Genomic DNA, 19,353 nt, shown 5'->3' on the forward strand with positions numbered 1-19,353 from the left:
TGGTTGGGAAGGGTATGAGAGAGTAAGTGAGGAGCATTGTATGGGTCAGGGAAAGTGCATGGGGTTTGTGTGTGTGTTCATGTCAGAAACGTCGCAAGTAAAATAAGGTGTCTGTATAACCTAACATTTAAACTGTAAAATACAAGATTAAAATATGTACAAATTAAACAGATCTTGCCTAGAAACTAGCAACATTAATTGGGTTCTGTCATGATTGGGGCACAAAGAGCAGGTGTGTGTGTGTGTGTGTGTGTGTGTGTGTGTATTTGCATGTCACCACAATTGCAAAGAGCAGAAGCAACCAGATAACCCCATTTGTTCGGAGAGTCTGTGGATTTTGCGCAGTCTCTTTCAATGATTTCCATAATTCCCAGCTTTCGTCAGACCCAGGACCCAGTTCCTCCACTGGTTCCATCCAATGTTGGTTCTTTGTAGTTTTCCGTTGGTCCGCTCTGCTTTCAAATTCTTCAAAGTCTTCTGTCAACCTACGGAAGCTTTTCCTGGATTTTAGTCTGTTGAGCTGGTTGTAGGCCATAGAGAGGGTGTTGAATGGATATTGATGATTTGAGTCTCTCTCTATGCTGCTGCTTCTCTGCAAACAGCAGGCGGGGCAATGTCAGCTAGGTGGTAAGATTTTATATTGAGGTTTAAGGCATCCGGTAATAATTCTGCTGGCTTCATTCAGAGCAGCATCTACTTTCCAACCATGCGCTGATTTAGACCAGACTGGGCAAGTGTGTTCGCCTGCTGAGTGGCAAGAGCTAGAGCTGTTGTCTTAAGGATCCTTGGTTTGGCACCACAGGTAGAGCTTATTAATTTCCAGAGGATGTTCTTTTGTCCACTGACTTTCACTTTAGTGTCGGTACAGTGCTGCTTATATGTTAGAGCCCTATCTAGAGTGACCTCTAAATATTTAGGCCTGTGGCAATGTTCCAGTAATGTCCCTTTCCATATAATAGTGCATGGTGCATGGGGTTGTGGATTGGGTTACGTGTAAGGAGGTGTTCGAGAATATGAGGGAGGCACCGCAAGGGTTGGAGTGGGTGCTTTGGTGTGCAAGTGACCACTGCAGGGTGGGCACAGAGGAAACTTACCCCATCAACTTGCAATCTTCCCTGCTGTCTTCCCCACAGACCTTCGGTAGAAGCCAGCAGAGGGAATATTGCAAATGATGATCATGTGATTGTAGGGCGCTTGGCAACCGGTCATAAGTGCAAACGACTTGCCAAGCACTCAGATTGTGATCACGTGACCATGGGGGGGGTGCCGAGATGGCTGGAATTCAAAGACCAGTCATAACCACCATTTGTTCAGCACCTATTAAATGATAGATAGGATTATACGCATGCATAATAACACTGCTTTATGGATATGTAAGATGACAAGCAGATTTTTCTCTTGCAGCCAGAGCCTGTTAAAATAGTTCAAGAGAATCTGAAAGGTTCACAGAGAGAGGGAGATTGCTAGTCCCATGAGACTGTTTCATAGATGCTGCCATGTAGTGTCCACCTGCGTTAATATGGGTCCATCTACCAAAGTAATTGGTACGTAATCTTCTGCGTTCAGCAGTCCCCATCTCCCAGCCCCAATCTGAGTAATTGGTAGAGCTGATTTGAAATATAAAGCAGTGAAGCCCAACTACTAGGGCAGGGGTAGGCAACCTTGGCTCTTTTTTATGACTCGTGGACTTCAACTCCCAGAATTCCTGAGCCAGCCACGCTGAGGGGAAAGGGAGAGGTTTCCAAGCTGAGCCACACTGTCTCAGGAATTCTGGGAGTTGAAGTCCTTGAGTCATAAAAGAGCCAAGGTTGCCTACCCCTGTACTAGGGGATGCCAGTACTACAAAGTCTACAGAACGTTCCTTCCTTTCTCTCCTGCCAGTTTCCCACATAAAACCTTTTCGGTAAGGCAGAAAGTTTCTTCTCTCTCCCATCTCTGCTTTGATCACTGTGTTTGCGCACGTGTTTCATACTTTCTGTATTTTACAATCTCCCAAGTCCAAGATTCAGCTAGCTGATCTCCTGGGAGCTTTATATGCCAGTGTATTCTAGTATAAGAAATAGGCCAGGTAGCACCCGCATGCATCACTGTCATGTCAAGGAACTAGTCCGGGAGACAGCCTTTTCGCAGAAGACGATCCAGGCCCACTGCAGCTAAGCAGATTGCTACAGGTAGTCCTCGATTTACAACAGTTCATTTAGTGACCCATTTAGTCATTGGGGGGAAAAGGTAACTTATGACCATTTTTCACACTTTGAACCGTTACAGCAGAGGTCTTCAAACTCGGCCCTTTTATGACTCATGGACTTCAATTCCCAGAATTCCTCAGCCAGTGTACCTGGCTGAGGAATTCTGGGAGTTGAAGTCCATGAGTCATAAAAGGGCCGAGTTTGAAGACCTCTGCGTTACAGCATCCTCATGGTCACATGATCAAACTTCGGATACTCGGCAACTGGCTCATATTTATGACAGTTGCAGTGTTCCGTTTTGCAGCCTTCTGACAAGAAAAGTCAAATGAGGAAGCCAGATTCACTTAACACCATGTTACCAATAAAGGAGAACATTTGTAGCTCAGGATTGACATGAGAGGTCCTTGGTGCTCTCTGAGCTTGCTTGTTTTCTTGCAGAGGTTTCATTACCCAAACGAGGTGACATCATCACGTTTTGTTACCTAGTTTGAGTAACAAAATGTCTGCAAGAAAACAAAGTCAGAGAACACCAAGAATCCCACCTGGTTACTAACTTAAGTGCAGTGATTCACTTAAGTCTGGCAACAAGGGTCGTAAAATGGGGCAAAACTCAAGTTAACGTCTGTTTCACTTAGCAATGGAAATTTTGGGCCACAGTGTGGTCCTACATCAAGGACTACCTGTATCCCTGTTTATTCCCGGGCTTAGGTAAATTGTCTTGAATAGCAAGTTTTGTGTCAGGAAAAGAAGGAAAAGGTCACTTCCCAAGTGGAACAACTATAGGATGCCTCAGCAGTGAGATGGGGCTGAGATGAAGGTAATGTCACGAGGATCTTTCTAAAATGTACCTTTCTATTATGGCAAACAGTGTGAGGTTAATTCATTGGAATGTTAGCGGATGAGATTTTTCTTATATTGCTAGTTTTTGGATCAATTTTTAATTTCTCAGCACATATGTAACTTTTAAATGTATAGCTACAGATCAGTCCTGCTGGAGTGATCTGTAAATATATCTACTAAATATAAATGTATATAAATGTGGAATATAAACTGTGGTCCAACCATATACATATGTAACACATCAGAGGCATGTATAAACCTGCTGGAAGAAGGCATTATAATGTATTTTGGACAAATTTCATCTGTTTCCTTACTGTCACTTGGTTGAAGTTAAAATATTGCTTCACATACTCAAGTATTTTAAACTGAACCCTGAAGAAATCACGTACATCTAAAAATATGTCCATTATAATTGATATCACAGAGAACCAGTGTGATACAATTGTTAAGATGTTGGTTTTTTTGTTGTGGGACAAAATAGGAGGAGTAACTACTGAACTTCAGGAAGGAAAAGAGGATTTATATATAATAAGTAAGAAATAGATGTCTTATTGTGATGTTGATTAGATGCTTTCTCTCTCTTCTATTTATATATGAGATATTTATTTGGCTTATTTGTTTATTTAGGAAAATACTTGTGGAGTGTTTTAAAGCATCCTAAAGCTATGCTTCTTTCCAAATGTATGCCTGTCAGTATCTAAAACATCTGGGACTTCAAAGTTAATTAAAAACTGTGTTAATTAACTGTGTTGTCCATGTAGTGGCAGTATTTCTTCACTAATTTTTCTAATCCTCTGATTTCATTATATCAGGCTGTATCAACTGTGTGACTCAACCGACAAACCCAGGTTAATAATTTGACCAGTCTTATTACTGACTCAAATATAACAGTATAAAGAAGCCTAGTGGATAAAGAACATCCCAACTGAATTTTTGAAATGTAGACTTAGCAATTTTCTCTATTCAGATAGGCATACATTTCTGTTTTCCAAAAATATTTTAAAAGTTATAAAGATACTTCTTTTTGAAATTTCTGAAATTTATATTGAACCAAATAACATCAAAATCCAGGCTTTCTATATATGAATGCTGGCTGATTTGATTCTGCTTTGTTTTCTTTTCCCACTTTTTACTGTGTGTGTTTTACATTATTCTAATCTGTTCTATTTCAATACCCACCTTTAATAATTCATAAGGAGTGCCTACAGTAGAATCCCCTGCTACTTCCCTTTTAATTATTTATTGAGAATATTATCAGGTTGGAAACCTTGCTTAAAAGAACACACATTTACAAAGCAAAACATGAGTCCCTAGCCATAGTTTTCAGCCTTTAATCTTAGAAGTTACATTTATTTAATATTATACCCTTGATCCAATTTATTCTTTGGTGTTAGCACTGTGGAATATCTCTACGTGAATTGTAAAGATCTGCAGCGTTGATATATTTTTTTCTTGTATATGATTTACAAATGATACACATGCAAAAACATTCAACATTTTTAGCTGCCTGGCGTCCAACAAAAGCATCATGGTGCTTGTGACCATGTTGAATCTAAATGAAAAAGTTTGGAATAACTGTAGCCATTCAGACTAATTTAATTATTGGTTAATAGTTAATATTTGCCTGAAAGCCTGTTTGACTAATAACTGTTAAATTTTGAGGAGATGGATGTAGTCTTGGACACTAAAATCTCTTGCCTCTTCCCTTTGACATGGATTCTCAATAATTTCATATATAAAATGTTGCAATATGTTGTTACATTTGTTATACAGTGGTATCTTGTTTGATGAAGCCATGTTTTCATTAAAAGTTCCTACTTCTAGCTCTGAATACTTTCTTTAAAATAACCGTCAAGTAACTCCAATGGAAATATTAGTTAAGGGAAATTGCAGGCTTTGTAGAAGAGATTATAAGAGTCTTCAGTTTACAGTGGAATGTGTGTGGTTCCAAGTAAGATTCTTAGCATTTCTCTTTGTACATGTTAATGATTGCTTTATGAGTGGCAAAGTCTAAATGTTTGTTTACTATCTACCAACTACTGTATCATGAATTCTATTTTCTTTCTGGTCAGGTGATTCGGAGTCTATTGAAAATCTTCAGTCTCCGAATTATGAGCTAATTCTAGAGCAATCTATCCCTAATATACATCTTGTATTTTACATAAAAAATAAAGAATCCAAATAAGGGTCTGTACTAACTGTCCTTTTTTCCATTTCCATACATTGCCACACATTGTTTCTTTGTCAAATTCATGAAGTATAGTGCTTCATTATGCAAAATCATACCATTGGCTCACTTCATCTGATGTTGCATGCAATAATAGTGGTAGCTTTCAGGGTCCTTGGTAGGAGTGTTTCCTATCTTTGTCTAGAGAGGCTAGGAAATAACCCTAGGCCCGTGGTGGCGAACCTATGGCACGTGTGTCACAGCTGGCACGCAGAGCCCTCTCTGTGGGCACGCGTGCCATCGCCCCAGTCCTAGGCCTTTCAGCTGGGTTTTATAAAACCTTTTCACTTTAGGCCTCTGCCGCCCTGTGCAAAAAAAAAAAGTTCAATCAATCAATCAATTTCAACTTCTCGTGGGGAAAAAAAAGATCTCAGAAAGTTGGAATTGATTGAACTTTTTAGTCCCACCCAATCTGCCGTTACCACTGCAGCCACGCCCACCCAATGAGCCACATCCAGCCAATGGGCCACACCCACCCAATGGGCCACGCTCACCCGGCACCCAACGATACATAAGTGGGTTTTGGGTTGCAGTTTGGGCACTCGGTCTCTAAAAGGTTCTCCATCACTGCCCTAGGACCTCTTGTATACAGAGTTTATGCTATACCAAAGGTATAGCCTCTCTTTAATTGACATTGCAAAATATGTGCAAAATATAGTTGATATATTTCTCCTTTTTTATATAGCTGAACCACCCTGCCCAGTGAAATTTAAGAATGAAATAATGCTTAGCTAGACAAATTTTTAGAAAGATAGTATATTTTAAAACTCATCCTTAAGAATTTCACTAAAAAGGAGATTGATTCAGACTTTCTGTAGGAACTGAGATATGGCCATCCCCAAAACTCCCTCTCTTTCTGGAGGCTTTTCTTAACTTTCCAGAAACTTGTTTGATTAACAGAATCAGAAATAAATAGCTATTTCAAAAGCACACTTCCTGTTAAGTATCACTTTAAACAGCAGAGAAGCCATACAATTATACCATGAAAAGATTTTTCCCAAATACTAAGATAAAATGCACATTTTACTTTCTGAGAATTGCTTCCTTTTTTAAAGAGAGAATATTTTGTATAACCAGATTTTCTGTCAGGTATGAACTTATGCATACATTGGACCTAGATCTGTTATCGGAAGGACTGTGTTTATGTTCCAGTCTTTATTCATATTTTTTCTTGTTGTTGAACTAAAAAAGGAGTGAAGTTCAATATCATTCTAATGCAAGCAGTCCTCACTTAGCAATCACCTTTTGTGACCTCCTTACAAGCAATGACAATGGGGAAGCCAGATTCACTTAACAACCATGTTATTAACTGAATAACTGGAGGGATTCCCTTAACGACTGGCAAGAAAGGTCGTAAAATGGGGCAAAATTCATTTAACAAATGTTTTGCTTAGCAACTACCTGTACCTTAGTAGAAGCTATATAGTCACCTACCATAGATAGTATAATTTCATCTGGCATTAAGGTATTAATCATAAGAGGAGGTTCTCCAGTGTCCCTTCAATATAATTGTCCTTTCCTCCTCAAATCTTTATACTATAAAAGGAAGCAAGGAATTGTTTTTCCTGGGGGTTTGTAGGTTCTTTTTTCTTTAAACTTTTTCTGTACTTTTAGAGGATAAGGCATGTCTCTTACATGCCTGCTTGGTCCTTCCTTAGCAGCAAATACAAGCTAGAACAACCTCCTGACTCCTTTAGTCCTGAATACCACAAATTGCTGACATGGGTGTGGTGTGGCTTCCAAACAAGAAATGGTGTTTTTGTTTGCATTGGCTTACATTATTACATTACATTATTATCCTCCCCTGACAAATCTAACAACTTAGATGCGCAAACTGATGCTTCCTTGCTGCTCCTTGGCTTATCATTCCTTAAAAAAAAAATCTGCCTGTCTAACTCTTGTCAAATGTGAATGGTTCCACATCTCTGGTCATTTAGACAATGTTCCAGTTAATTTTCTGAATTAATTAGAAAGAGTTAGCCTGAGGGTATTCTCCCAATCTATTGCTTGGTAAACAGCTTTAAATTCACTTGTGCAAATTCGCTTGTGTGAAACAAAATCTACGGCACCTACTTGGCTGACCTGAACATTTGTAGTATTTTAAGCATTTGTGGAGAGGAGGGGAGGGAATTCTCATATTCAAAGCTAATAATAGGCTTTCTTTCTGCCATGAGTGTCTAGTGTTTCTTAAATGTGTACAGAAAAGTGCCTTTTTCCTGTGTTTTTTTCAGTCAGAAATAGTAGTTTTCAGTAGCTGTCCAAATACAGCTGCAGATTAGGGAGTGGGTATTCGTTCTGTAACAGAGTGAGCGCCTGTTACTCGTCCCAGCTTCTGCCAACCTAGCAGTTCGAAAGCACGTAAAAATGCAAGTAGAAAAATAGGGACCACTACGGTGGGAAGGTAACAGCGTTCCGTGCGCCTTTGGCGTCTAGTCATGCCAGCCACATGACCACGGAGACGTCCTCGAAACGGAGATGAGCACCGCCCCCTAGAGTTACCTTTACCTTTACCTTTACCTTTACCTTATTCGTTCTGGAGAGTGTGCAGTGCATCCCTAGCATCTTACTGAAGCTAGCAGATACTGGAAAACTCTAAAGAATTTTGGCCCTAACCGTGGCCTAGGAACAGTTGAAATCTACCATTCTTAACTAGTTTTGTTCCTAACAGTCATTCACAAAATAGAACTAATGTGTTAATGATAGTATACGTCCTGGGTTCATTTAAACCAGTGTTTTTCAACCACTGTTCCGTGGCACACTAGTGTGCCGCGAGATGTTGCCTGGTGTGCCGTGGGAAAAATTGAAAAGTAATTATAAAATACTTTCTTTGTGTTTATTTGATTCCTATTCAAGAGAATTACTTTATATATAGTCAATATAGGCACAGAGTTAAATTTTTTAACATTTTCTAATGGTGAAGTGCCTCGTGATTTTTTTCATGAAACAAGTGTGCCTTTGCCCAAAAAAGGTTGAAAAACACTGATTTAAACATTATAAAATATTGAGCAATTAAACACAATATTGAGCTACTGTTGACTGTATCCTTCCCCAGATTTTATGTTCAACAAAACAAAAGCAACGAAGGAAAAAGTTTACTGGGTAAAGGTATAAAGAAACCTTTACTAGAGTATGTAGCAGTCTTAAACATTCGGGACTTATTATCCCTTGTTCTGAATTATTAGTCAGGGTTAGTGGTTATCCCACAAACTTTGCTGATTTGGCTAGTTCAGGGGTAGGCAACCAAGCTGGCTCAGGAATTCTGGGAGTCGAAGTCCACGAGTCATAAAAGAGGCAAGGTTGCCTACCCCTGGGCTAGCTCATGCTTGGTGCCAATATTTCAGGTTGTACACTAAAAAATACAACTCTTGTTTTGAAAAGGTGTGCGTGGGCAGGTAGTTCTCAACCTACAATCACAATTGAGGTCAACATTTCTGTTGTTAAGCAAGATAGTTGTTAAGTGAGTTTTGCCTCATTTTACGACTTTTCTTGCCACAGTTGTTAAGTGAAACACTGCAGTTGTTAGTAGCAGAGTTATTAAGTGAATCTGGCTTCCCCACTGGCTTTGCTTGTTAGAAGGTCGCAAAAGGTAATCATCACCTGACCCTGGGACACTGCAACTGTCATAAATATGAGTCAGTCGCCAAGCATCTGAATTTTGATCGCATGACCACAGTGATGCTACAACATACGAAAAATGGTCATAAGTCACTTTTTTCAGTGCCGTTAGAACTTCGAACAGTCACTAAATGAACTGTTGTTGAAACATTTGCCATAATCTGTGAAAACAGTTTCCATCATACCTTCTTGACCAGTGAATTTCTTTGTAGTAAAATGTATTCGTGACAGGACTGGATTTATCATTTTATTATCGCTGAATTAATATTAGGAATCCCCGTTTTTAAAATCTTTCAATAGCCAATCATCTTTTGCCAGAGCTTGTTGGCTTAATTGGGAGCCAACTATTTCAGTGCTGTGGATTTGCGCAATATTGATAATACACGTTAAAAATAAAAGCAGGAGTAACATTTTCTTGCTTTTGTACTACGATGATGTTAGAGAGTAGCATTTAAGAAATAAAATGGTTGCTCCTTGACGGTTGCTCTTTCCCATTTGCAAACGAATTACTACTTTCTTCTGTAGAATGAACTTAATTGTCCTGCAGAAACCCAGAAAATTGGATTTCTGGATAGAGGCATATGTAAATTTGTTCACTAAATTTGTTTAGCATAGCCTGTTCTGCTTCCACTGAGCCATAATCTTTCAAACAAATTTAACATACTATCTTAAATTTGGCATTTGGCCTGGAGCCTTGTCACAAAGCTGGCAAACAGGATACACCCATAGGAAATATTTTTAAAGGTTTTATTTCCCTAGCGTTCCACCACCTCACCACCACCATTGTTGGGCAAAGAAAAAAGTACAGTATTCTACTATAGCTTCAAGTACATTGAGATCTATGTAACGCGTTGGAAGCTTCTGTATACCAATAGATTTCATAAAATGAATCTGCCATGTAACTTAGATCTTCAATGTGATTTCCCCCCCCCCCCTTGAATTCAAGTAGATGTTTAGGCTTGGAATGTGCAGGAGAAACTTGATTAAAAGTTCCTTTCATATTGAGCGTGAAAATTGATGGGTTTATGGACACATCCACGTTGTTTTCTGACAACAGTATAAAACTGGTTTGCAGTTGCATTCTTCTGAGTTACTTTTTGACTTCCCACTCTAACCTTGGGATCTTCTAGGGGTGATTAATGCAAATCCTAATCAGATCCAACCTTGCTTTACTTTTTAAAATCAGCCTTGACTGACAAGGGGCTGCCACTTAAGTGGGCCATTCCTAAAATGCTTTAGGCTTTTGCAGTATACACTGTTTTTAAGATTTTGAAGACTGTGTGCCAGTGTATCTTCTTTTTAACAGTCTTACTACCTGGGTAGCTTTATAAATAGCTGCTTGTGAGTGGCAACCAAGTAAAGAGCTGCTTAAACATTATGTACTACCATCAAGACCGTATTGTATATGGAGTTTCTTGGTCCATTTCTCCAGTTCATGTAGACTGTGGGTTCTTAACCTGAGTCCACAGACAAAATTTACAAAGCTGTGAACTTGCATGGAGGAAAAAAAAATTACAATTTTGTTTTCACTAAACTGAATCAAAATTTAGCTTTCTGATCAATAAGGTATGTAGGCAATGACCCTTAGACCTGAAAAAAGTTAGTTAGCTTCCATTACTCTCATGGTCTAAAATTATTATACCCTAGAAAAGGGTATTGTTATTGATGCAATGGATAATAAAGAAGCTTATGTATTGCTGTATATCATATTTGTTATTGTTCAATATTTTGATAAATGCATAGGAGCATAATTGATATCCTTTGTAATGTAATCTATATTTCATGCATGTAAATATTATTTTCTGAAAAGAGGACTGGAGGTTTCACCAGATTCTAAAAGGCTTCATGGCAGAAACAGGTTAAAAAGCCCTGGCATGGAGGGATGAGAGTAGGCTCCCCCATACTCCAAACTCAGAAGCATATGCAGTATAGACAGCCATATATTTACTTGAGTTCCTGTTGAAAGTTTTATCCTAATATAAGTCAGGTGCCTAGTCTGGTGGTAACATTTTTATTTAGCGAGAAGAATTTTTTTCTCCAGTGATATAGGCATAATCATGAATGTCTTGCAGTTTTTCTCTCACATAACGTTGATTGTTAACCAAAAAGCTGCATAGAAATTTTTTAAAAACCATAACTAATCTTTAGAATGGATCCAGGTTTAGGTGCAGAAGATCTGATTTTGAAGTTGCCAGGGCCATGTTGAATTATATAAGTTGTGGTACAGAGATACAGGTTTGATGGAGTTATGCATAGCATGCTATGTAAGAGAGGGCACTTTTTTATTAAAAAGTTTTACAGTACATTTTAAACATAAATTGAACCCCCTCCCCATAAACCCACCCTTCCCTCCCTCCCCCCAACTTCCCCCCACCTCCCCATAAAGCCCACCCTTCCCTTCCCCCCCCCCGACTTCCCAGAGCTGAATACAGGGTATTGCATCTAACAAGCTTGAGCTAAAATATGCTTGTTGTTGTTGTTAGTTGCGAAGTCGTGTCCGACCCATCGCGACCCTATGGACAACGTTCCTCCAGGCCTTCCTGTCCTCTACCATCTTCTGGAGTCCATTTAAGCTCACGCCTACTGCTTCAGTGACTCCATCCAGCCACCTCATTCTCTGTCGTCCCCTTCTTCTATTGCCCTCAATCTTTCCCAGCATTAGGCTCTTCTCCAGTGAGTCCTTCCTTCTCATTAGGTGGCCAAAGTATTTGAGTTTTAGCTTCAGGATCTGGCCTTCTAAAGAGCAGTTAGGGTTGATCTCCTCTAGGACTGACCGGTTTGATCGCCTTGCAGTCCAAGGGACTCGCAGGAGTCTTCTCCAGCACCAGAGTTCAAAGGCTTCAATTCTTTGGCGCTCAGCCTTTCTTATGGCCCAGCTTTCACTGCCATACATTGCAACTGGGAAGACCATAGCCTTGACTATACGCACTTTTGTTGACAGGGTGATGTCTCTGCTTTTTAGTGTGCTGTCTAGATTTGCCATGGCTTTCCTCCCAAGGAGCAAGCGTCTTTTAATTTCTTGGCTACAGTCCCCATCTGCAGTGATCTTGGAGCCCAGGAAAATAAAATCTGTCACTACCTCCATTTCTTCCCCATCTATTTGCCAGGAATTGAGAGGGCCAGATGCCATGATCTTGGTTTTCTTAATGTTTAGTTTCAACCCAAGTTTTGCACTCTCCTTCTTCACTCGCAACAAGAGGCTCTTTAGTTCCTCTTCACTTTCTGCCATTAGAGTGGTATCATCTGCATATCTTAGGTTGTTGATGTTTCTTCCGGCAATCTTAATTCCAACTTTTGATTCATCTAGCCCTGCCTTTCTCATGATGTGCTCTGCATATAAGTTAAATAGGCAAGGCGACAGTATACAGCCTTGCCGGACTCCTTTCCCAATTTTGAACCAATCAGTGGTTCCGTGTCCAGTTCTCACTGTTGCTTCTTGGCCCGCATATAGGTTTCTCAAGAGACAAATAAGATGGTCTGGTATGCCCATCTCTTTAAGGACTTGCCACAGTTTGTTATGATCCACACAATCAAAGGCTTTAGCATAGTCAATGAAGCAGAAGTAGATGTTTTTCTGGAACTCTCTAGCTTTCTCCATGATCCAGCGTATGTTAGCAATTTGATCTCTAGTTCCTCTGCCTCTTCGAAATCCTGCCTGTACTTCTGGTAGTTCTCGATCCACATACTGCTGGAGTCTAGCTTGTAGAATTTTAAGCATAACTTTACTAGCATGTGAAATGAGTGCTATGGTGCGATAGTTTGAACATTCTTTGGCACTGCCTTTCTTTGGAATTGGAATGTAAACTGATCTTTTCCAATCCTGTGGCCACTGTTGAGTTTTCCAAATTTGCTGGCAAATTGAGTGTAGCACTTTTACTGCATCGTCTTTTAAGATTTTGAATAGCTCAGCTGGAATACTGTCACCTCCACTAGCTTTGTTGTTGCTCAGCTTTTCTAAGGCCCACTTCACTTCACATTCTAGGATGTCTGGCTCGAGGTCAGTGACCACCTCATTGCGATTGTCAGGGACGTTGAGCTCATTCTTGTATAGTTCTTCTGTGTAATTTTGCCATCTCTTCTTAATCTCTTCTGCCTCTGTTAGGTCCCTGCCATTTTGGTCCTTTATCATGCCCATTTTTGCATTAAACGTTCCTTTCATCTCTCCAATTTTCTTGAAAAGATCTCTGGTCCTCCCTATTCTATTGTTTTCTTCTATTTCTTTGCACTGTTCATTTAAGAAGGCATTCTTATCTCTTCTAGCTATTCTTTGGAATTCTGCATTTAATTGGGCATATCTTTCTTTTTCTCCCTTGCCTTTCGCTTCCCTCCTTTCCTCAGCTATTTGCAAAGCTTCCTCAGACAGCCATTTTGCTTTCTTGCATTTCTTTTTCTTTGGGATGGTTTTGGTTGCTACCTGTTGTACAATGTTGCGAACCTCTGTCCATAGTTCTTCAGGCACTCTGTCTATCAGATCTAATTCCTTAAATCTATTTGTCACCTCTACTGTATATTGAGCAGGGATATGATTTAATTCATACCTGACTGGCCCAGCGCTTTTCCCTACTTTCTTTAATTTAAGCCTAAACTTTGCAACAAGAAGCTCATGGTCTGAGCCACAGTCAGCTCCTGGTCTTGTTTTTACTGACTGTATAGAGCTTCTCCATCTTTGGCTGCAGAGCACATAGTCTGATTTCTGTGTTGACCGTCTGGTGATGTCCATGTGTAGAGCCGTCTCTTGGGTTGTTGGAAAAGAGTGTTTGCTATGACCATCGTATTCTCTTGACAAAATTCTATCAGCCTGTGCCCTGCTTCATTTTGTACTCCAAGGCCAAACTTGCCTGTTATTCCAGTTATCTTTTGGCTTCCTACTTTAGCATTCCAATCCCCCATGACGATAAGGACATCATTTTTGGGTGTTAGTTCTATAAGGTGCTGTAGGGCTTCATAGAACCGGTCAATTTCATCCTCTTCAGCACCGGTGGTTGGGGCATAGACTTGGACTACTGTGATATTGAATGGTTTGCCTTGGATTCGAACTGAGATCATAAAATATGCTAACTATCTATAAATACACTTTAAATCCTATCACACTTTAACTCCCATTAAACATAGCTAAATAACAATGCATCTTATTTAAATTCTAATACTCATTCATATGCTAAATGAAACTTTTTAGTCCCATATTTATTCTGAATGTAATCAATCCATCTTCTCCACTTTTTGTTATATTCATCAAAAGCTGTTTCCTAGACTGGAAACAAATTCCTACCAGCCTAATAGTCAGAAATTATTCATTTGTATTCTGTTTCTTCCGTTTATTTCTTCCCTCCCTACCTAGAAGGTACCACATCTGAATTTAGGATATTAAAAACCAGTATCTGTAAAATACACCTATCTAACTGATAACTGATAAAGGAAATCTAAAAAATTAAAAAGCTATCATGTTACTCACCAGTCACCAGAAGAGCAGCCAGTTTTTTTATTGCAGCATAAAATCTCAGTCATATTACTAATGATGAATCACTGGGTTTATAGAATTGAATCGGAAGAACATCACTATCATATAAAGAGGGCCAAATATCCTTTTATCAGAAAGATCTGAAAGTACATAGCGACTATCCTGGAAAAAAAAATCCCATTTAGCATCTATAAACAACTATCAGAAAAGCACCTGCTCTAACAATTTCCAAACTCTGCGTACGTGTAGAATATTACTTTTTTTGCCAGAAGATAATCCTCTTAGCCAGAAACTCCCTTTTTTCAGTCTTTGTTGATTTCAAATCAATTTTTGATTTCGTCTCAAGAAAGAGGGTGGGAAAAATCTAAGAGGGTCCTGTGGCTTGGGAAACTATATAAAATCCACATTGAAAATGCTACCTCTAGAGCACATTTGAAGTGCCAAAGCCGGTTTGCCAGTGGTGACTTTTGTTCTACTTTTGATTGGTTATTGTGTCTCTTTGTCATTGAAATCTATGCGATGAATGTTTAAACTTCTGAAATGAAACTGAAAGCTGTGTATGCTGGCTTTCCCAAAGGTGTACCTGACAGTCATAGTGATTTAATCTTATAATAACAGGCTGTGGTTTGGACTAGTACAGTCTTGAAACATCTGGTATTCTTCACTGTCAGTAAAATTCATATCCTTTGGGCAACATGAAGGTTGATTTTATTTTGCAGGACCTTGTATTCTTTATGCAACTAATGGTTTTGATATGTTTCAAATCTCCAAAGGCTACATTTAGTTCTAAGTTTTAGTCCCATGTTTTGGCTGCTGCTATATTTTAATTAAAGGAGGTTACTGGTCCAACTGGAGGCGAAATTGTATCTGTTTCTAGTAATTTTCTATTGGTCAGATTTAACCGAATGAGTCCATATGTTTTTCCTTTAAAATATGAAAAGATATAGGAACCAGTCCAAACACTGAAAGAAATATTTGGTGTACAGTAGTAGTGTTTTTAAATACATTCTCAAAAATGTATTGGGGTACACAATGTTTGTACATAGTGGATTGCCACAGGTGTAAGGTTTGCTTTCCTTGTTCCTGGATTTCCATATACCGTACTTCAGGCAGAGCTTTGAGGAAGAGAATAGAACTGAAGAAGCTTCTTGGGTGAGAAGCAGATGTTTTCAAGGGGAAAAAGCAAGAAAGTTAGTTGCCTTTTGGAAAAGCACCTTTGGGACTACCATAACTTGGATGATTGACAATCTCCCTAGACAGAGTAGAAAAAGACTTGGCAGCACAAGGAAACAACAGCCAATCCACGGCCATCACCACACCAATCAACCTATAGGATGGCACCAGATAAATATGACACATAAGGTAAAGGTTCCCCCGCACATGCGTGCTAGTCGTTTCCAACTCTAGGGGCCGGTGCTCATCTCCGTTTCAAAACCGAAGAGCCAGCGCTTGTCCGAGGACGTCTCCGTGGTCATGTGGTCGGCATGACTAGACACCAAAGGCGCACAGAACGGTGTTACCTTCCCACCGTAGTGGTCCCTATTTTTCTACTTGCATTTTTACGTGCTTTCGAACTGCTAGGTTGGCAGAAGCTGGGATGAGTAACAGGTGCTCACTCTGTTACGCGGCACTCGGGATTCGACCCACCAAACTGCCGACCTTCTGATCGACAAGCTCAGCATCCTAACCCACTGAGCCACCGCATCCCTAAATATGACACATAGAATAGCCCAAAACACACATTCTAGTAGATAGAAGTTCCCTGAGGATGGGCTCCAGCACGAATCTGAAAGCTCAGAAGACTAAACATCTGGTCCCAGTGACCAACTTAGATTGGATCTTATAGAGTAGAAGCTTCTTTTTTAGATTAACTGCAGGCAGGAGGAACTTGCAAATTTCAAAATGTTAATTTTGATACCCTAATTTATTAAGCTCAGTTTATATTAATTAACTTTGTAAATTATTGTTTGAAATGGTTTTATTTCTATAGCTTTGCACATTGACCAAAGTCTAACACTTTTACTGGAAGGAGAAGGGCATTGTGGCCAAGTAGATCTTAGATTTGTTCTTGTGTATCATTCAAATTAACTCAGTGAACGGGATGCTTCCATTTAGTCTTTTCAAAAGACTACACTGGTGATCTTCCAAAATCATGACTATTATTATTACAACATTTTCAGATTGAAAGTAGGCCTAAAACTGAAGCAGCTCTGCTTTCGGTTAAATTGGCATGAGATCTCCAACTGGAGGTGTGTGAGGACTGTACCTGTAGTGGGTAAGAAACACAAGACACAAACTTTGTGTGGCAGAGCATTGTAGTACTAAATTCAATCTAGAAGAGTGTGTTATGACTCAGGGCCAGCCGGTGGGTCCGGCAGCCGGTTCAGATGTATCGGATGACTCAGATGAGGGGGAGGAGGAGGGTGTGGAAGACGAACCGGCTGATGATGGCTTGGAGGCTTCGCAGAGCCCTCAGCCGGGGCCCTCTTCTCAGCTGCGTGAGCCCGATAGTGCGGAGGATGATGACCCACAGCTGGCCCTGTTCAAGGACGCCCGACGCAGGAGGCAGTCGAGCAGGAACAAACAAAGAAAGGCTGTGGGACTCCTCGGGAGGAGGCACAGGGAGACCACGCCCTGAACTCTAAATAAAAGGAGTGTTTGGGGAGGGGCTGGTTGCTGAAAGCAACCCTTCCGCTTGAGGATTCAAGTTCCTGTGTTTCTTGTTCTGTTGTTTTGCTTGTGAATTAAACTTGGCAGACGCTTTGCAACCTCAGACGCTCTCCAGTCTCTACTGCTTGAACAGGGGTTTGCCTTATTACAAGGCCGGTAGTTGGCTGGTTCAGAACAGTGTGCTGTTAGAACAAAATAGCCCTTAATGTGATTGCAGTTGCCTTTTTCTTGTGGCAGCCTCATAAAAAATTAAAGAAGCTGTTGCTCAGTAAGTTTACAACATCAGAGAATGCAAACCTTGCCTAAAGGGAGAACAGTATATCTTCTTACTCATTCTTATATAAGGAAATGGGAGCCAGGAGGGATTTCCACACAGCTAAGCTGGTGCCCAAGAAAGTTAGAGAGTGAAATTGAACCTTTTTGCCAAAGGATGTAAATTCCACTCGCTACGTTTATCTTGAAGGATTCTCTTTGGTGTATTTCCTGGCAAAAAGACATACTCATTGGTTGAATCAGTAGTTAAGAATTTCTACCTATGGTATTGTATTTGAGAATAGACTAGAACAGACATGTCAAACACAAGGCCCCGGGGCAGGATCCGGCCCGTGAAGCGGTTTCATGCAGCCCGTGAAGCCATCCTGGAAACAGTGAGGGAACGGCCCCCACTGCCTTGGCCCTGGCCCAGAGACCCTCTGGCAGGGCCCCCACTGCCTTGGCCCTGCCAGAGACCCCCAGATCTGTCCCACTCCTGCCCAGGCCCCCATAGGCACCCTTCATGCGAACAATGTAGAGCTGGCCATGCCCACCCAGTAGGCCATGCACACTTTAGCCATGCCCACCCAGTAAGCCACGCCCACCCAGGCCACACCCACCCGGCCCCCTGAGGGCAACCGCAATGCTGATGTGGCCCTCAATGAAATTGAGTTTGACACCCCTGGACTAGAACCTATGTTCATCCTAGTGCCCTTCTGGCTTCCAGCAAACAGGAGGGAGGGAAAAAAGCTTATTTTCCTGCCTTGTTTGTGAGATTCCCAGAACAGTTTGTTTCTGATGGGATCGTTAATTTTTTTTAATTTTTTTTTTCATTAGCCTTTGTACACAGGAATGTATACTTAGCCACGATGAGAACAATAGAGGATAATGATAACTGCCTTGTAATTGTTCTTTCCGTTTGAATAGAATAGGAATAGTTTCTTATTGGGACAGCCAGTTTTGTGTAGTCGTTAAGGCATCAGGCTAGAAACTTGGAGACCACAAGTTCTAGTCCTGTCTTGGGCACAAAGCCAGCTGGATCACCTTGCGCTAGTCATTTTCTCTCAGCTCCGGGAAGGAGGCAATGGAAAACCACTTCTAAAAAGCCTTGTCAAAAAACTGCAGGGACTTGTCCAGGCAGTCTTCAATTATAAGTGCAAACAATTAATCAAAACATACTTGATATGTTAGATCTTGTTTTACAATATGGAGATGGGTAGTCAGGCTCCAGCTGACATGATTGCAGACTCTTCCCCCCCCCCCTTTTTTTGTTTTTGAAAATGCTCGGGATGCAAAATTCATGCTTAGATAATACAGGCACCTTCTAAGAGGAATCCATAGCTCTATGAGCGTGAAAAGGAAATGCTTCTTTTAAAATGATGTTGCCATTACTTGTTTTAAGAAGTTAACATTGCCCATAGTATTATTTGATTTTGAAAGCAGTTTTTGGCCTGCTGATTTAGGTAATACATTTTAAACTTTCCTAGATTCAATGTAAAATCTCCTGGATTTTATGTCTTCTAGCCTTTATTATTACCCCTGCCTTTATTTTGAAAATTGGCTTTGTAACTGGAATTTCAGCATAGGGTCAGCTTTAAATATGCAGTTTGACATCTAACATTTGACTTTAGTGCAGAATTTGAATGTGCATCATTAATTGTACACAGTTGCATGGAGAAATAAAGCAGACGGTGTTTGCTGAGGCAAAAGGTTGCTGCTTGGCGAAGGAAGGAATGAAGGAAAACTAACTATTCTTCCTATTTATGACAAACATTTTTCTAATGATAAAACTTTCTTTTAGGAAAAAAAACACTATATAAAGCTATTTAACTATCTTTAGTGATTGAGAAAAGGTCTTAATCCCTTAGAGGTTTTTTAGAAAAGGTTATGTTGACATTATAGGGACGCGGTGGCTCAGTGGATTAGGACGCTGAGCTTGTCGATCAGAAGGTCGGCAGTCTGGCGGGTTGAATCCTGAGTGCCGTGTAACAGAGTAAGCACCTGTTACTCGTCCCAGCTTCTGCCAACCTAGCAGTTTGAAAGCACGTAAAAATGCAAGTAGAAAAATAGGGACCACTCCGGTGGGAAGGTAACAGCGTTCC

General features: G+C 40.3%; 1 protein-coding gene across 1 annotated transcript in view; it reads left to right on the forward strand.

Moving 5' to 3' along the window:
* Positions 1-19,353, forward strand: part of SAP30BP (SAP30 binding protein) — a 41,658-nt gene that overhangs the window by 7,043 nt on the left and 15,262 nt on the right. The window lies entirely within an intron of this gene.

This window comes from Vipera berus, assembly GCF_964194415.1.
Source record: "Vipera berus genome assembly, chromosome: 2".
In the NCBI taxonomy this organism is placed as follows: Eukaryota; Metazoa; Chordata; class Lepidosauria; order Squamata; family Viperidae; genus Vipera; species Vipera berus.